Source organism: Astyanax mexicanus, chromosome 4, assembly GCF_023375975.1.
Source record: "Astyanax mexicanus isolate ESR-SI-001 chromosome 4, AstMex3_surface, whole genome shotgun sequence".
Lineage (NCBI taxonomy): Eukaryota > Metazoa > Chordata > Actinopteri > Characiformes > Acestrorhamphidae > Astyanax > Astyanax mexicanus.
In genome coordinates this window covers 12347493-12362208 of record NC_064411.1, presented here as the reverse complement: position 1 = coordinate 12362208, position 14716 = coordinate 12347493, and the positions used below count along the sequence as shown (strand labels likewise).

The 14716-nt window shown below is 37.7% G+C and overlaps 2 protein-coding genes across 3 annotated transcripts in view; both read left to right on the top strand.

The window, feature by feature from the left end:
- Window positions 1-5639, top strand: part of LOC125801339 (zinc finger protein 239-like) — a 176953-nt gene extending 171314 nt beyond the window's left edge. The window contains exon 3 of the transcript XR_007438665.1: window positions 5277-5639. The gene's annotated coding sequence lies outside the window, so the exon portion shown is untranslated. The remainder of the gene's footprint in view (window positions 1-5276) is intronic.
- Window positions 240-14716, top strand: part of LOC125801354 (zinc finger protein 239-like) — a 38308-nt gene continuing 23831 nt past the window's right edge. The window contains exons 1-2 of one of the 2 annotated variants that reach the window (XR_007438678.1): window positions 240-683; window positions 2824-5148. The gene's annotated coding sequence lies outside the window, so the exon portion shown is untranslated. Of the gene's footprint in view, window positions 684-2823; window positions 5149-14716 lie in introns of those variants that run through there. The other variant, XM_049477943.1, reaches the window with a different exon arrangement.

Sequence of the window (14716 nt, the reverse complement as noted above, 5' to 3'; positions counted from 1 at the left end):
TTGAGTCTGATGTCCTGATAAAACACAATCAGATTATTTAAGCGTACTAACCTGTAAAAATGGACCACACATGGTGTATCCTGCTCCAGCTTCACTGTGCTGATAGTATTTGCTGCTAACTTCCGGGAACTATTGACAGGCTCCACGGTCCGCCATTGCTGTAAAAAACTGGTCCATTGGAGTGAACGGAGTTGACGCAACTCTCTCTCTCTATGGCTCTGGAGTGTGAGTGTCTGTGGGTGTGTGTTGGAGGAGAAGGAGAGAGAAAGTGAGGAGAGAAGTTGTGTTTAGACTCTCCGGAGCGCTTTTATTTACTTGTTATCCGCTCTATAACACAGTTACAGTGCTATTGTACTGTATAGTGCTCTAAACCGCAGCGTTCAGTTCAGTTTTACTGCGGAACCTCTGAAGAGGCAGTTCAGCCGGACTGTGGAGTAAAGGCGCTTCTCCGCGGACTGAGAGCTGCTGCTGCTGAGTTTCCTCGCGCCTGTCTGCAGCAGCTCGGCCGGACCTCGCGTGTGAGTTGAACACGGAGGGTGTTCTGATCTTCCCGGCGCTCGTGCACTGCGTCGTCTCCCGCTGTGAGTGCTGGGGACTGCTGCGTTCTGACCGGGAGCACCGGGAACCGGGAGTCTGTTGTCATGGCTACTGAGGACGCCATCTCCGCGAGCTCTGTGTGAACCGTGAGTAACGAATCAACTGACTCGGTTGACTCATTCGATTCGCTTTCGCTGACTGAGTGGAGTTATAAGTGCACCAACGTACTGGGCCCCAACAAAACTGGAGGTGTGTTTTCTCAGTTCAGTGTTTCATACTAATTGTTTAAACCAAGGGTTGTTTTATTTGGGTATTTTATTTTACTTTGTTTTTATTAACAAGAGTTTAACCAAATATGAGGGAAATAAAATGAGATTAACTACTTACATAAATGCATTAAACATTGAAAGGGGTCAAATTGACCCCAAACATAATAGGCGGATTAAGTGACTCAAGCAACCAGGGGTGTTTGTTTTATTTCCACACAGAACCTGATATAATCTGGCCCAAATAGTCTCAACATCAGTAACTTCTTCCTTTAATGTGTACAAAAATTCTGTCTAAATTGGCTACTATTTTGTAGTAAAATGAGAATGCTTGCTGGACGCATTTGAACAAGTTTTTACCATCCTATTAACAAATAAACTCAAACAAATGCTTTGTATTTAATAATTATTAGTTTAAAATTTGTATTTGCATATGAATTTTCTAACGCTTTTACAAGTGTGAGTACCCTTCTATACAGAAATCAGGATGGTCCATTGTGATGTCAGAGAGTGATTTTACAGGGAGTAAGTGTGAATGACCTCAATTTATGGAAAGCTTTCAGAATACATAAATAGTAAGACTTTAGACAAGGTGAGCAACAAACAAGATCTGCTGCAGTACGATCTCCTTTTCAAGAACCTGCAGGACATTAAGAAGGTAAATGCAAATAAAATGTAACCATAATATTTTAAATTAAATTTAGATTTTAAAAAAGTGTCTACTGGAATCAATGTTACAATTGGTACTCAAACAACGGCACCGACCATTCCATAGTAATTAGTAAGTGCTATTTGTTGGGGTAGTTTGAAGTGACTCTAACAATGAAATACATTTTTCTGGTAAACTGGTGCACATTTCTATCTCTTCTATCTCTGAGTGTCACTCTAACATCTTACCTAAATTGAAATGTAAGTGCAAACAAGTTGGGACATCACTTGAAGTTTACCATCAACAGCGAGGACCAAGTCCATCTGGTACAACTTTAGCATTTATTACATACAGTGTTAAAAAGGTTTTATCAATCTGGTGTAAATGTTTGAACAGTGTTAACTTACATGGTAAATTTTGTCAGTAAAAAATAATATGAATACCCATGGTGACCATCACAAAGTGAAGCATTGATTATTTAATACAAGGAGTACATGCTTCTCTTTGGGGTGGTCAAAATGGTACTATTGATCAATTAAGTGAAAGCTCATCTTATTCAGTTCATTTTCAGTCATTAAAGTTTATTATTCAATTTTAAATTAAATATGAACTACATGGAGCGAAAGGAACGAAAAACTCTGCGCAGGTCTTCTGGGAGGCTGCCACGAGAAAATCTGGACACTGTATTATGTACAGTAACTGTAACACTACAGCATTAATAATCAGCATCTTACATTCAGATAACTGATGGTGATTATTTAACAGCTCATGAGTGCTCGTTTCCCTCTGCTCCGCTCCTAAACTGCAGCTTAAGTGGTTAATGTTAAATTTACCTATAATAATACAAATATATCTCCTCTCCTAATATAAAACTTTAATCTCAAAGCGAACTGTTTTATTTTATTTTTTTTTAAGAGTGGCCCTAAAACGCTGTGGTACATGCGCAAACGTACTTAAACATTCTGATTGTGGATGTAATCGGGTACAGGTGTTTACAAGGCTGTTATTCTTCTTTGTATCGGATTATTTATAGGATTATCCACCACATCCGATTGAATAGAAATATCCGAAACGGCCTCAATCGGACTATTCTATTCTATTATTCTATTCAGTCCTTATAAAGGCACTAAACAGGTGTCAGACTGATTATTATGAGTGACAAAAGGTGGCCTCCTTCTAGTGGCTGGAGGACCACCAGCACCCCCTTACACTATGGACTTTGACTGGGATAAAAGTACAGAAGCTTTTATGGTAAATGAAGATGTCCCAGTAGTTTTATCATTATAGTGTAACTGATTTAGGCAGTTCTCTTCAGTTAATTGACCTGCTTTTATTGTAATATACAACTGCACTTTTCTTTGTGTTTTCCAGAAATGAAATTATTCTCCTGAAATTCATCACCAACAACCAGGATATTTAACTAAGAGCAATGTTAAACTGCTGAAAGAGGTGAAGCACAAGCCGTCCAGAAGAATCTCCAGAACACGCAGAAATTGTTTGCTACGTTTAACAGACAAATGAAGCCAAGTCCCGACATGGAGCAACATCAGCACTCTGTCAAGAGTTTTACTAAACAGAGTGATCTCAAAAAACACCAGCACATTCACACAGGAGAGAAACCGTATCAATGCTCAGACTGTGGGAAGAGTTTTAATCTACAGAGTACTCTCAAAATACACCAGCGCATTCACACAGGAGAGAAACCGTATCACTGCTCAGACTGTGGGAAGAGTTTTAATCAACATATTCATCTCAAAAAACACCAGCACATTCACACAGGAGAGAAACCGTATCACTGTTTAGACTGTGGAAGGAGATTTACTGCACAGTCATCTCAAAATTCACCAGCGCATTCACACAGGAGAGAAACCGTATTACTGCTCAGACTGTGGGAAGAGTTTTACTCAACAGAGTAATCTCCAAAATCACCAGCGCATTCACACAGGAGAGAAACCATATTACTGCTCAGACTGTGGGAGGAGTTTTACTCAACAGAGTAATCTCCAAAATCACCAGCGCATTCACACAGGAGAGAAAACTCCATCTCAAATCAGTTTCAAGGCAATTAAAAGCACCAATTGTAAGTCTTTCAGACAGAACACCTTATCCTACACAAATGTTTCACTTTGTCACTTGGGACACGTTCCACCAGAAACAAACATGAGCTGAATTTAACAATGGATTTTACAGGTTCAGCAAAATGAATCTTACTCAGGGATGATGTTTATTGAATTCCATTTTATGTTTTCTTATATGTTCGATATTCCAGAACATTCTTCGTGAGACAGAGCTCAGTTTTTAGGGTAGTTACAGAAGGTGTTCAGTTCTGAAGAAGGAAAAAAAACTTAGTCTTTAAAATTTAGATGTGATTGTTAGAGTAGGATTCTTAGCTGGCAACTAAACATTTAGGACCAAACCTTCAGAGCTTATGATTTGAATGCTTTTAATCTCCTTTCTAGTTTATGCAGATTAGATTATTTCTATTCATTTCTAGTATCTCTGTTTTCACTCTGTGGAATCTGTCCTCAGTTCCCCAGGCTTAGCATAGCGTAGCTTAATGCTATTAACTGCTAGGCTCATCTGTATGAAAGAATAAGTGAAAACACCAGCTGAGGAACTCCAGAGAGTGCTCCCAATAGTGAGACCGGAGGAGAATCCAGACCCCGCAGAGAGGCCAACAAAATCCTTGTTCTCATTTGTCTATGGTTCAGTCAGTCTGATTAAAAATCTGTTACCTTAGAGGGATATTTGGTTGTGTTGTTTTACTCAAGTTTCACACTCTTTTTCTTATTAGATATCATATGTTGCTTAAGGTTTTTTAATCTCCAAAGTTACTAAGAATATCCAATTTATTTAGTTTGATTGTTTTTATCCAGTACCAAATATTATCTTTGTATTGCTTTACCTCTGTGTTTACTTATATGTCTGTGTGTTTCAATAGAAAAGACTTTTATATTGAAATATCCACTCAAGAAATGGTTGATAACCTCTCTGTGACCTGATGGATCTTCAGAACCTCTTATGTTATTATTTGTAAGTACTAACAGGCAGCCAAATGAGAATTCCAAAAATGTAGTTACCTTCAGCATACCAAGATACAGAGCTTTTAGCAGATGCTCCCAACAGGGTTACAATGCTAGTAAGTCAGTAATCTCTATTTATATAGCACTTGTCCAGAGCAACTTGTGTGTTACCGATTACAATAAATATATAAAAATAGATAAAACTGTCATGCCTGACTTTGTCAATCTGCCTGCTCCTGAAGCCTCTCTGCCTAAAGACTCAGTTTCCCAGCAGCCTCAGAACTACAGGTCCTTCTCAAAAAATTAGCATATTGTGATAAAGTTCATTCTTTTCCATAATGAAATGATAAAAAATAGAATATCATGAAAAGGTTCTCTAAACAAACCTAATTATCTGAATCTATGAATTAACTCTAAACACCTGCAAAAGATTCCTGAGGCTTTTAAAAAATCCCATCCTGGTTCATTCCTCAAAACCGCAATCATGGGTAAGACTGCCGACCTGACTGCTGTCCAGAAGGCCATCACTGACGCCCTCAAGCAAGAGGGTAAGACACAGAAAGACATTTCTGAACGAATAGGCTGTTCCCAGAGTGCTGTATCAAGGCACCTCAGTGGGAAGGAAAAAGTGTGGCAGAAAACGCTGCGCAAGAGAAGAGGTGACCGGACCCTGAATAAGATTGTAGAGAAGGGCCGATTTCAGATCTGTGGAAGCAGTGGACTGAGTCTGGAGTAGAAACATCTAGAGCCACCGTGCACAGGCGTGTGCAGGAAATGGGCTACAGGTGCCGCATTCCCTAGGTCAAGCCACTTTTGAACCAGAAGCAGCGGCAGAAGCGCCTGACCTGGGCTGGAGTCTGGAGGAAGACTGGGGAGAAGGAAATGCCAAAATGCCTGAAGTCCAGTGTCAAGTACCCACAGTCAGTGATGGTCTGGGGTGCCATGTCAGCTGCTGGTGTTGGTCCATTGTGTTTTATCAAGGGCGGGGTCAATGCAGCTAGCTATCAGGAGATTTTGGAGCACTTCATGCTTCCATCTGCTGAAAAGCTTTATGGAGATGAAGTTTTCATTTTTCAGCAGGACCTGGCACTTGCTCACAGTGCCTAAACCACTGGTAAATGGTTTACTGACCGTGGTATTACTGTGCTCAACTGGCCTGCCAGCTCTCCTCACCTGAACCCCATAGAGAATCTGTGGGATATTGTGAAGAGAAAGCTGAGATATGCAAGACCCGACACTCTGGATGAGCTTAAGGCCGCTATCGAAGCATCCTGGGCCTCCAGAACACCTCAGCAGTGCCACAGGCTGATTGTCTCCATGCCACGCCGCATTGAAGCAGTCAATTCTGCAAAAGGATTCCCGACCAAGTTTTAAGTGCATAACTGAACATAATTATTTGAAGGTTGACTCTTTTTGTATTAAAAACACTTTTCTTTTATTGGTCGGGTAAAATATGCAATTTTTTTAGATAGGGATTTTTGTTTTTTCTTTACTTTTTTACCAAAACCATCAATATTAAAACAATAAAAGGCTTGAAGTACTGCAGTTGTGTGTAATGAATCTAAAATATATGAAAGTCTAATGTTTCTGTACATTACTGAAAATAATGAACTTTATCACAATATGCTATTTTTTTTAGAAGGACCTGTATGTTGGTCTTTCAAAAGTAGTGTAAAATTAAAAAAAGTTGTAACTTTTTTTTTTTTTTTGAAAAACGAGTGATTAGGATTTTGTTTTAATAATTGTTATTTTGGACAATTATTAGTTTGGATAATTATTATTTTGGATATTAATAGGATAATTAAACATGCACTGGATCAAATTGACCCAAAAAAATGAAAAATGAACATAGGATGGTTAAGGCATGAAGCCACAGGAAAATAAAGGACAAAATGCCAAATAATGAATATGACCAATTTACAGATTCACAAAGAAGCGTCTATTTCATGAAATCAGTCTAACTGATCCACAGACATAAACAGATTCAAACTGTTCAGCTGTTCCGTTTGTGAAGTCAGTTCCAAATCAGAACCACTAATAATAGGTAATGAGTTTATAGCACTTACAGAATTCTTTTTGGTAGATGCTACAGCAGACACTAAAATGTAAAGTATTGCCTACAATACTATGCAGTCTATTATCAAATTACACATATTCATTTAATTAAGCAGACATTTAAAAAAAACAGTGTATTTAATTTACTATTATTACTATTTTATTGTTTTACTGCAATATTTTACAATAAAAATGAATAAACAGTAAAGCATTCTCTGTATGTGATTTACACACAAAATTAACATCAACAAAACATAACTTTATATTTTTAATGTAAAACAACACAACCACAGCATAAACAGCTCAGCCAATAATCTTACATGGCGCCACACACCACACACTGAACACACCACACACACATACCTGGAATACCATACCAATTGCCTTGCAACACCTTAACCACCTGACATAACATAGAAATCAACTTGCAACACCTCTGAAACCATCTAGGATGTGATCATTTAAATTTGTACATTTCAAATTGTCGATTTAACACTTTAATTCTGACAGAACAACTTTGACAGAACAGAGCAATCACATTTGAACTTTGTTTTTTACATTTCAGGATCTAGTGTTTTCACTTCTGTAACCTGTTGTCCCTTAGCTGTAACTGACAGGTCCACTGGCAGCCTTTTAATTAGCTCATCAGCCTCTTCAGGTAAGAGCCCTGGGGGTACACTCAGCTCCTCCAGATCTTTTGTTAGAAGGAGAACATTGCCATCATCAGACTCTGCCACTCCAACAACTGTGATGATTCTTCTTTCATGTTACTCTTCAGTTTCCTGTAGTATATTCATTTAAGAAGTTTGAACATTAGAAATGGCGGGTATGTACTGGACACACATACACATACAGTAAAAGGCACAATTTTTACATTTACTCACGTTACTGTAATTGAGTAGATTTTGAGTAATTTGTAATTTTTTAAGTAGTTTTACTTTTACTTAATTACATTTTGACACAAGTAATTTACTTCGCTACATTGAAAAACTCCTCTTTACTGAGTAAAAAATAAAATGCTGGGAAAAAACTGTCTGAACTATAAAAAAAGTGATTCAATTAAATTAAAATAGCCTAGTTAATTTTATGAGTTTAGGCTTGAAACCTAGAATGGTTCTGAGAGAATCAGCCAAACTCACATGCAGCTAAACGTGGGTAATCCAGGTCCAGAAATTAAAACTCCATCCCTGGCTAGGCTAGGAGAGCGTTGAGAGTAGGTAACACTGGCATTAAAAAGCTTCTACTTTATCGTCTTAACGCGTCCTATCACAAAGCAGAAAAATGTCATAATTAATATATGGCTGTGTTTATGAATAATTATAGGATCAACACACAATATGCAATATATTGAAGCTTAGAATCTCTGCTTTTCTGTTATTTAGCAGATTTAGCTGTATTTCCTTTTAGAAAATTTAGGGCGAAATATGCCTATTTATTAAAATATTACTTATAATTTGCATATTTGCTTTTTACGTACGTCCATATTTGATTCAATGTGGACATGTTACACATCCTTCCAAATGCCTGACTCTCAGGATTATGGAACAGCCAACCATTTCACTGTACAGTTCCTTAATAAGAGCCTAAAGAGTGTTAGACTGTTTTATACAGTTTTACAGCAGCTTGTGTAATTAATCCCCCTGGGTAACTAGAGCTCTTCTAGTTGCATAGATTTTGCTGCTTCAAAATCGCTCCAAATAAGTAAATCCATCAGTCCATTCTACAGTAATCCTCATTTTTGTCAAAGCAGTGCTTATAATATCGAATTTAACGCTTTAGGTTTGGCTGGATTTACAGCTTACTAATGCACATGCGCAGAATCAACAGAGTCTTCTCTGAAGAAAGACATGTGAATCAGCCAATCAGGTGCCGCGTTAGGCGGAGACAGATCTGTGGCAGGGTTTGTAACCCAACACTGTCACTAAGCAGATATATAGAATACAGAAACGCATTCTTTACTGCAAAATAAGTTATAAAATGTTTTTGTTCTTTTAAGTTTTCAGTCCTTTGGAGGAAGAAAGGAATATCTCAGGAGCAGATCACTATAATATCTAACCAGTGGAAGAGAGCAGTTTATACACACACACATAAATATTTCATTTAAAAAAAATTGAAAATCTGAAAAGCACCTGTATTTTTTTTCTTGTTTTTACCATATTTTGAATATTACATGTTCACTTGTATATAATAATTTAGTATTATTAATATAATTTAATAATATAATTTAATATTAGCGTAAAAATCGTTAAAATCCCTTTTAAACAACACTGAACTAAACTGGAGACATATCAAACTGCCTAGGTTAGCTAAGACGTTAGCTGAGCTGCGCTACGTTACGTGCTTAACCTGCGTCCATAAATAGAGTTTACCTTTCTGAAAGTCTTGGTGGTGAGAGAAATGCCTCATAATGTTTGCTGTGTTTATTTTCCACCGATTTTATCACATAGTTTGCGCTGAGTTTTGTTCTTCATGGCAGCGCAGCTGAACTTTTCTCAGCAGTGTATAACGATTAGCGGGAGAGGCGCTGTGTAAATCAGCTTTGTAGCCTGGGGTCTGTGTGCGCAGCTCAGGGGAACTGGTGTTCTGTTGAGTTATGCTACCCATCGATATGTGCTTCTTTATGGCACTGCGCATGCGCCAACCAACATTCTTTTTTGTATGATTTCATGTTTTTAATGATAATTCATTAAAAAAAAAGTTAAAAAGTTTTTATTGGGAACTTAACAATCTGCTTGAATGTTTAAAAAGAAACATGTAAATAGCAGTTAAAGCATAGCAATGCCAAGTTAAAAAAAATAATTCTGATAAAACTGTAAAACTATAAAAATAAGGTTTATAGTCACCTACATAATTAAAGGTAACTATGTAACTATTTTAAATTGAGTACTTTTTTACTTTTACTCGAGTATCAACACGGGGCGTACCCGCTCCTATGCTCATTAGACTCCTAGTCTGAGTTTTGCTGCGCAGCGGGCCGTGCCCGCTCTTATACCCTTTTGGACTCGTAGTCCGCGTTTTGCTACGACGGCGTCCAGAAGTTGTGCCCCTCAAAGGTTTAATGTATTGGTAGTCCGCAGTGTTTTCTCATGCTGATCAAGTCAACGTTATGCTTATCGTACGCTTATAAATAAGCTCACCCAGTTTATTCAAATGTATATAAAGTACCTAATAAATGTATGCTACCATAACATGAGTGCAACTATATATAATACACATGTACCCAGCAAATAACACTTAAATCTTGAACACCTCATTTAAGCCTGTTTATAACGGTTTTCCTTCCAGAATACGTGAACCAGGTAAAGGATCCTCCTGTGGGTAATTATATCTTTTCATATTTTTGGGAGAGGCTCTGGCCCCTCCCGGGCTATTACAGAAACATCCAGAAGTTACAAATCAGCTTCTTAGTGAGTCACTGGATGTTTGATCATTTTGAAGACCCATTTGCCAGAGTTTCCACTACATATATGCAAGACTCCGCTGTCAAGAAGCTGTTTGGAGTAGTGGAAGCAGAAGAAATTGAGAATTCCCAGTCTGCATGCTATAAAGGACAAGGACCCGCTCATGTCCTTGCTGTTAGATCTGAGTGCATTGGATTTTTAAAGGACATTGTTGATGGTGATATTTTGAAATCACATCCATTGTTCTCTGTTTGACCCAATGCCCTACAGCTGATACTGTATACTGATGAAATCTTTGAAAATTTACTTTATTTCATTAATTTAGTTAAAAACGTGAAAGCTCCTTAAAAGCTGTCAGCAGAGGGAAGCATGACGTGCTGTAAGATTTTGTAAGACAACTCTGCACTGACTCTTACAGACAATGAAACCCCAAAAATCAGTGTCTCGGAAAATTAGAATATTATATAAAACCAATTGGTACTTTTGGCAGTGTGGGCAGTGTGCCAAGTCCTGCTGGAAAATGAAATCCACATCTCCATAAAAGCTGTCAGCAGAGGGAAGCATGACGTGCTGTAAGATTTTGTAAGACAACACTGCACTGACTTTAGACTTGATAATAAAACACAGTGGATCAACACCAGCAGATGACATGTCTCTCCAGAGGGTTTTAATACGGCTTTAAAACAAATATTCTTCTCAAGTTTTGTCAAGCACTGTTTGGACCTGGTTTGATGGATCTAACTTTTACTGATATGTGGGGCGAGGAGTCTGAGGTGAGCGCTGTATACGTGTGTGTGCTGAAGTATAGACCTGTAAAAAAAAAAAAAAAACGCAGCGGTGAAAGTGTAAAACGCACTCTTTCGGTTCTAATTCAGGAACCATGCATCCGATAGGAAATGCAGGTAAATATGATCGATAACTGATATTTTAAGATTTAAATCGGCATATTGGGTGTCCATATTGAATCTATAATTATTCAGAAACACAGATACATATTTGGTTAGCGTTCGGCTCGGTTAGCATTCGGTTTGGTTAGCGTTCGGCTCGGTTAGCATTCGGTTTGGTTAGTGTTCGGCTCGGTTAGCGTTCGGCTCGGTTAGCATTCGGTTCGGTTAGCAGGTTTGTTTGTTTAAATTTGCTGTTTGAGCAGAAAGGCAGGCTGCTGTAGTACCAGCACTTTGCTATGCTGCACCGTTTTGTCTGTATGTTCTACCCGCGCTGTTTACTCGCTATTGCTTTCTCCCGTATATCAAACCCGGAAATGGTATCAATACCCGTTGCCAATACCGATACTATGTGTACGTGCCAGTATCGGTGCCGATACGTTATCGATGCAAGCCTAACTATAAGCATATGAATACAAGTTAAACGCATGTTACTATACCATTGGAAGTAAATGTATCCCTTTTAAGCCTTAAAAAAAACAATTTCTTTCTTAATTTCAATCTGAAATTGACTATTATGTTTCACTTCATCCCAAATTCATTTCACACTGGATTTCCCCTTTTGGGCGACTTTGAGTACTTAACAAACAGTGTTGGGCACGTTACTTTGAAAAAGTAATTAGTTATAGTTACTCGTTACTTCTCCAAAAAAGTAACTGAGTTACTAACGGAGTTACTCCACTATAAAAGTAATTAGTTACCAGTAAAAGTAACTATCGCGTTACTTTTTATTATTCGCCCGTCAAAAAAAGGAAATCAATTATGCATTTACTATTATTATTAGAAAAATAACAAAAAATAACAAAATAAACCCAAAATGTTGACAATAATATAATCTAACGAATTTCAAAAAAATAAAACGAAATTCTGATAATGAACATAATTCAGAATTATGTTAATTAACACTGTAACATAGAAGCATAGAACTATTATTTAATTTAAATGATTTTTAAGAACAGCTACACACAGTGCTGCAAGTCAAACGCGGAGGCGTTCACGTGGCGCCCAGAGCTACGTGATTACAGTTTTCATTTTTATTATAGTTTAATTTTATTTTGTTTTTATTTTTTCTGTTCATTTTAGGGTGGGCTTGCTAGCGCGAGCACTTTACACAAGAACTAACGGACCACGAGGTGCCGCGCGCTCGGCACAACACCGCCCGCTGTACAACTCCGCTGTACAACAGCGCTTTTAAATAAATTAAACACAAAAATGAGGGTATTCTATCAGTAATTTCAGTTCGTTTTAGTTAGTTTTATAAACACAAAATACAGTTCGAGATAGTTATGTTTTTCCTTTTAATTACCGTTTTTATTAGATTCAGTTAACACAAATGTTTTTCACTTTCAGTTTTCGCTATTTCGTTCGCTTTAGTGAACAATAATAATTGGTTACTTAGCAACATTGTGATTATCACACCAGAGCTTTATATAAAATAAAAATAGGAGCCTGATTTCGGGTCGGTCCTCAGGTCAGGTGGGATTCGGGCAGAGAATCTAAGCTCTAAAATAGAAAGCAGCAGCACCACAAAAACCGGAGCAGCTAAAAAGAGCTTAACGTCCTTAATTCGGAACTTGGGTTGTCCACTGCAATCACTGAATTGATTAGAGCACGCAAATCGTCACAATTGTGCCTCACTTCACCACGCCAACACACAGGCACAGCGGCCAGAAGCTCAAGTTCACCGGACAGAGGAGGGGTTAACCAGGGCAAAGCGAAGTGAAAAAAAAAGTTCATAGAGCTGCTAAAGTAACGTGCAGTAACGGGGTGTCGGAAATGGTAACGGCGTTATAGTTACAGTCAGAGTAATTAGTTAGATTACTCGTTACTGAAAAAAAGTAACGGCGTTAGTTTTAACGCCGTTACTCCCAACACTGTTAACAAATAATAACATAAGATAATCTCAGGCCTATAGGTTTCATGTCAAACATATATTGAGAAAACACAATGAGATTGCAGATCTGCAATATAAAAGCCTTTTATTAAAACACCAAGTTGAGTAAATATAGAGGTGAAGCAATACAAAGATAATTGTTGGTACTGGATAAAAACTATTAAGAAACTAAATGATTTGGATATTCTTAGTAAATTTGAAGAATAAAAAACCTTCAGCAACATATAATATTCAATAAGGGAATGATAAGAGAGTATAAAACTTGACTAATACAATGCAACCAAATATCCATCTTTATCCCTCTATAGTAACAGATTTTTAATCAGAGTGACTGAATCATAGACAAATGAGAACACCATCAGAGGGAGTGAATTAGGCTGCAACCTTACTGCGCTACACAAGTTTGGAGTGGGTTGATTTCAGTATGGGAACTACGGCTGGAGTGTGTTATTTAACCTCTGGAAAGGATTTTGTTGGCCTCTCTGCGGGGGTCTGGATGCTCCTCCAGTCCCCTTCTCCTTTCATATGGATGGGCCTTAGTTTAAAAGCATTAAGCTAAGCTCTACTACTCTACTAAACTGAAGACGGCTTCCACAGAGTGAAAACAGAGATACTAGAAATAAATGGAAATAATCAATTCTGCATATACCAGAAAAGAGAATATTTCTTATTATGCAAAATATATATTCTCATTATGCAAAAGCACACCTCAGGTGCTTACAGAAATGGCTTCTTTCGCATCACGCTCCCATACAGCTTCTCCTTGTGCAAAGTGCGCTGTATTGTTGGGCGATGCACAGTGACACCATCTGCAGGAAGATGATGCTGCAGCTCTTTGGAGGTGGTCTGTGGATTGTCCTTGACTGTTCTCACCATTCTTCTTCTCTGCCTTTCTGATATTTTTCTTGGCCTGCCACTTCTGTACTTAACAAGAACTGTCCCTGTGGTCTTCCATTTCCTTACTATGTTCCTCACAGTGGAAACTGACAGGTTAAATCTCTGAGACAACTTTTTGTCTCCTTCCCCTGAACAACTATGTTGAACAATCTTTGTTTTTAGATCATTTGAGAGTTGTTTTGATGAGCCCATGATGCCACTCTTCAGAGGAGATTCAAATAGGAGAACAACTTGCAATTGGCCACCTTAAATACCTTTTCTCATGATTGGATACACCTGGCTATGAAGTTCAAAGCTCAATGAGGTTACCAAACCAATTTTGTGCTTCAGTAAGTCAGTAAAAAGTAGTTAGGAGTATTCAAATCAATAAAATGATAAGGGTGCTCATACTTTTGCACCGGTCAAATTGTGGTTTAATGCATATTGCACATTTTCAATCCTGAAATATTACTGTGTTCATCAGTTATTAGATATATCAAACTGAAATGGCTGTTGCAAACACCCAAATATTTAGAACTAAAAATTATTAAGATTATTAGGGGTGCCCAAACTTTTTCATATGACTGTATATAGTTGTTGCTGGGCACAACAGTTTCAGACAATGTCCTTATTTTATTACACAGTACTATAACCTACTAATAGTTCCACTAGTTTATAATGAAGTCCCTGAAGTTACTGAATTTTAAGCCTTAGTGTGTCATATGTCTGGGATTTTGACAGGGTTAAATTAAATATCAAAGTATTTATTTGTGTATATATACCATTCATTTGTTGACAGTCCTCCCAGAATGACGCAAGAGCCTGAGGACAGCAACAATTGGACACCGCCTGTCTGTCAAAGTAAGATCGCATTAGAAAATGCGAACAATGCTGAAACAAAACATGGCTGCTGTATACCATAGTACATACACATCAATCAATTGTGAAATTTCATAAACTTAAGAGGGTCTCTGACTTACACATTATTGTAAGTTTCAAAAATGGTTACAATGCTCCTTTCCAGGCCCACATTCACAAAGATAGAGGATGCTACCACTCAGTTTTCAAATT